The sequence below is a fragment of the Myotis brandtii genome, unplaced genomic scaffold (assembly GCF_000412655.1).
Source record: "Myotis brandtii unplaced genomic scaffold, ASM41265v1 scaffold154, whole genome shotgun sequence".
Taxonomy (NCBI): domain Eukaryota; kingdom Metazoa; phylum Chordata; class Mammalia; order Chiroptera; family Vespertilionidae; genus Myotis; species Myotis brandtii.
This window is the reverse complement of record NW_005355584.1, coordinates 8,604,752-8,609,886: the sequence shown is the minus strand read 5'-3', so window position 1 is coordinate 8,609,886 and position 5,135 is coordinate 8,604,752. Positions and strand designations below refer to the sequence as shown.

Sequence of the window (5,135 nt, the reverse complement as noted above, 5' to 3'; positions counted from 1 at the left end):
AATATTATTTTATTATTTATTTTTAAAATTAAATTTATCAGGGTGACATTGGTTAAAAGGATCATATTGTTCCTATTCAATTTTTGAGCCTGTCAGCAATATTTTATTATTTATTTTTAAAATTAAATTTATCAGGGTGACATTGGTTAAAAGGATCATATTGTTCCTATTCAATTTTTGGTGAGCCTGTCAGGAACTTCAGAATCTTAACCCTATCATGCAGTCTAGTAGTGCCTTCTCACCTGGAGCCGTTGAAGCACCTGTCAGTCTAAGTCATCCGTAAAGCCGGTGTTCTCAAAGGAAGGCCGCTCCTGGGGCCAGGGTGGTGCTCTCCTCGGATTGGTGTTGACTAACCATCAACCTGCCTTGGGCCAGATGGTCTGTCTCCGTCCAGACTGCTCTAGCAACTCACATTTTCCATTTTGTCTCAGAGGTGTCCATGGAGACCATCAAAAGGCCTTTCTGAAATCGCATATATCCAATCAGGCGTCTGAACTGGGAAGTCCACCAATGCTACCCCTTCACCCTCCCAAAAAGACAGCAAATGGGATCTGTTTCCTGACTTCTTTGCAGCATTGGACTAATATTCACCCCTTTCTTTCTGAAACAGTGTGGTGGAACCCTGTTGGCCCCGGCAGGTGCAAATCCTGGGCCATCCCTGAAGGTTTGTGTCTCCTTACCCTCTCTGTGCTTCGGTTTCCTAGTCTATAAAACGGGAATAATAGTAGAACCTATCTCACTGTTTGTTTTCACAATGCAGTGAGTTAATACTAGCACACACGTGGCTCATAGTAAACAAACCAAATACCATAGTTATTTTAGGTGCTTACGAAGCAGTAATGATCTAGAATCTCTCAGGGATGACTGAACATGTCTGCAAACCAAGGAGTTTTGAAGTACTGAACCCAGGTGACTCATGGAGACGTCACCTGGTCCAGCTTCCCCCCAAGGGCTTGCCCTGGTCCCCACAGATGATGCTGTTGGCATTCATATAACCCTAACTCATAACCAAGGGCACACGCCCAACGTCTCGGTGACGGATGGGCCCTGCGTGCACGTCCTTTTAAATTACTCTTCGTGCCTCAGGAGACATTTCTCATCTCTCTAAACTTCTCATTTCCCCCCAGCAGGTGCGTCTCACTGCCCCCTTTGTTACTTTGGTTGCTGCATTTCTGGACTTCTGAATGTTTCACTCGACATTTCTGATTGTTGTTGATATCACAGTTACATGGCGTCAGTCAGGGGCTAATGCTGAGGGCCTGGCAGCCACGTGTCCTGGGATCCCAGACCAGGTCACAGGGACAGGGCAACCCGGGGACAAGATTGCAGAAGAAGGCATTCGTCGTTCCCAGTAGACTCTTTATTGCTTCTGCTAAATGGTGTTAAATCCGTGTCTGGTGGCTGCAGCTGCACTGTGTGTAGCTTCTATTTTAGGAGAGGAGCAAACACTTACACAATGTTTTCTGTATGTAATAAATGGTCATTGTGAAAAATTAGTAAGCTTTCTGTGAAAAATACAAAGGAGAAAATAAGAAACTCCCTCTATCTCCTATTTCCATCATTCAAACTTTTTCACTGTTACTGTTTTGGTACCAAAACACTTTGGTCTTTTTATTTTTAAAAAATCTTTTTTGTTGGAAGTATTACACATGTGCCCCTTCCCCCCCCATTGACCCCTTCCAGTCCGCCCCATGGTCTTTTTCTTTTTAACATAAAAACATGTTTTTGTTTATTCATGTACAAAAATACCATCATACTAGATACTGGATTTTTATCACTTAACAAGAAATGAACATTTTCAACATTTTCCAGGCTCCAACATCATTTTAAATGATTGCATAGGATTCCGTCCTGTGGCTAGTACCTTACTTCAACTGAAACTATTATTTGACGCATTTTCTCCAATTTTTCACTATTATAATATGCTCTGCCTTGAACACCTTACAGGTGTACTATATATATATATACATGTATGTATATATGTAAATATATATGTATATATATTTCAGAGAGGAAGGGAGAGGGAAAGAGACATAGAAACATCAATAATGAGAGAGAATCATTGATTGGCTGCCTCCGACATGCCCCCTACTGGGGATGGAGCCTGCAACCCAGGCATATGCCCTGACCTTGAATCGAACAGTGACCTTCTGGTTTATTGGTCGATGCTTAACCACTGAGCCATGCTGGCCGGGCCCTTTCAGGTGTATCTTGATCCACTGTCTTGACCACAGTGACATGTTGGTGCTGGTGTGTCAGTGGCCTGGCCTGGTGCAGGGCAGGCCGTGCTTTGCTGCCTTGTCCGGCACCTACGTGTGTGAGCATTCGCCGAGGGTGTGCAAGCAAGGAAGAGGACAGACACGGTTACTACGCAGATGTCTCATCACTTCCTTTACCGATGTTTTCCAAGTTAGTAATTTTCTTCTCAATATTGAACTATGATTTTCATTTCTTGGCTGATTTTCAAAACAAGATGACATATTCTCTCTGTTTTCTGTTATAGCTTTAATGAGAGGGACTTCAGACACCATACAGCTCATCCATTTCACCTGTGCAGGTTAGTGAGTTTTAGGATGTTCAGAGTTGTACCGCCATCACCACAATAGGTTAAAGAACATTCACCACTCCATAAAGCAACCCTGAGCCCTTTATCACTTCCAGCCCTCCCCAGTCTCTGCAACACGGACCGACTTCTGTCCGTCTGTCTCCTCTGGGCTTGCTGATTGACTTCAGAGTGGGGAGGAACAGGCTTCCTCTCCCCCATGGGCAATGCTCTCAGGGTCCCCACAGACCCCGCTCCTGACTCCTCACCCTTCGGAGGCGTGCTTCCTTTCGTTTGTCTCCCTGCCTGGTTCTTAGCTTTCTTGTTTGTTCTTTCTTCTTATTCATGGAGGAGTCACTTCCGGCTCTGTCACCCGCACTCTCTGCACGTGATGGCCAGCCATCCTCTCTCCTCCTCCGTGCGTCCTTCCCACGGATCACACCCCTTCCCCACCGCTTCCCCAGCCGCTTCTGAGAGCAGCACCTTCCTGCATCTCTCTCCTCTGGTTTCCTTTCTCTCGGGGGTTCGCGGCATTTTCTGTCTTCAGGTCACTTTGCAGTCCCTCAGATGTCCATCGGTCCCTCTCGTCTGAGTCGTTCTCGTCTGCCCTGCCATCCGCTTTGATGGATCAAACACCTCCCATCACAAAGGCGACCGCTCCGTCTGAGCTTTCTCTAACTTCCTCCCGAAAAGGCTCACTACTTTTCATCCTCTGCCCTGCGTTCCCTAGGCCCACATTTCTGTTATTCTGTTTCCTCGTCGTATTTTGAACTTCAAATAGGGAAGCAGTCACTCAAGTGCAGACCCTTTTATTTCGGTCGTCTTCCCGGCTGCCACACCCGCTCCTGGCAGAGCACAGCTCGCCCTGGGCCTTCGCCTGCCTCGTGCCGGTGGTTGCAGGAGAGGACGGTGCCCGCTCAGGAAACAGGTGTGCACCTGAGTCTGTGCACATTGTGAGTCCGTAAATCAGCTCAAATGGAGAGATTTTCAGGTGAGCTCTGATTAAAGGCACTCCGTGGTGGGTTCTCTCTCGGCTGTTGGCAAAGGAGGGGTGTCACAGTCGAATTTCGAATTTCGTACCCCGGGTGCGTGAGGCCCACCTTCCGCGCCCACATCCTTTCATCTTCCTGGCCAGCCCCCAGCGCGTGCGGCCTCGGCCAGTGAGCACTCAGAGTCCGTGCCCTCGTGGGCAATCTACATAGCACTTCTCAGTATTGCTTTGTTCTTGTGTCCTGATGCAATAAGCAGCAGGGGACTTCTCCTGCAGTGCCTCTTATCATTTAATTAACTCTTCAGTGGAACGTTCGCATCTTTTACTACCTCTACCAATTGTGTGGGTATGAATTTAATATTCGATTTTGCTTGTGTCATGCTTCTCAGGATCTCAAATCAGATGCAACATTTTAAATTAATCGAATTGCTTCATACTGAGCAAGGCTTTGGATGACTGGGCCTTGTTTTCCTTCTGAATTATTTGGCACCAATGACATTCTGAAGAGCGATATTTCTCTCGCCTTTGTGAATAGCATGGGACCTTCAGCTGTCGTGTTGGGGATGGATCACTTGCCTCTCTTCAGTTCAGTCACATGTGTTCACACTGACAAGTAGGCTCCCACCCAGTGCCTGGCGTGCTGGGCGCCCCCACCTAAAGGACGCGTCAAACCTGCTGCTCTCGAGAGGCTGGGAAGCGCATTGGAGGAGAAAACGCCCCACGCAGTTCGCTCCACCAGCATCCAAACCTGGGGGTGATTAAGCAGAAAACCCAAGATGGGGGAGGCTGAACAGCCTTACACAGATGGCGGACGGCTCATCCGTCTCGGCTCAGCCTTTAAGTGAGCTTTAAGTTCTTCCTCCCCAGACACGAGCCACCCCACCCCCCACCCCCACTTCAGTCTCCACAGAAAGTGGGCGGCTCAGCCCTAGCTGGTTTGGCTCAGTGGATAGAGCCTGTGGACTGAAGGGTCGTGAGTTGAATTCCAGTCAAGGGCACGCACCTTGGTTGCAGGCTTGATCCCTAGTCCCAGAGGCAACCAACCAATGTGTCTCTCTCACATTGATGTTTCTCTCTCTCTCTCTCCCTCCCTTCCACTCTCTCTAAAAAAAAAAAAAATTCAATGGAAGAATATCCTTGGGTGAAGATTAACAAAAAGAAAAAGAATGGGTGGTTCAGATCACAGAGGCAGGAGACAGTAGTGAGAAAAAGACAAAGACACAGAGAGAAGCGATCATCTCCTGCACACAACAAAGGCAGACATCCTCAGTATGTGATCCGTGCATGCCCACAGCCTGCAAATGCTGCTGTCAGTGCTCGCTCTCCTGCAGTCCGCCACAGTGCCCAGAGGCTCATGGTCCTTGCCTGCTACTCTCGCTCCCTCCTTCACACGACTGACTGTTACCTGGCCATGCCAGTCATATCTCACCTAGTGTCATTATTCTTGTACTTACCTTTTAAAAAACACGCTCCATCGCCCCAAATAAACAGCAAGACGATTACTTGTACAAATGGGTAGTATTTTAGGTGGAAATGCCCTTTTGTTAGAATTTTCCCTGGATAAATTTTCACCTTGCACCCTTCCTGACGATTCCCTTGCGC

The 5,135-nt window shown here is 47.6% G+C and overlaps 1 long non-coding RNA gene across 1 annotated transcript in view; it reads right to left on the bottom strand.

Annotated features, from left to right (window-relative positions):
* Window positions 1–607, bottom strand: part of LOC102246817 — a 23,074-nt gene extending 22,467 nt beyond the window's left edge. The window contains exon 1 of the long non-coding RNA XR_313300.2: window positions 243–607. This is a non-coding gene — a long non-coding RNA (uncharacterized LOC102246817). The remainder of the gene's footprint in view (window positions 1–242) is intronic.
* Between the last annotated feature and the right edge of the window lie 4,528 nt (window positions 608–5,135).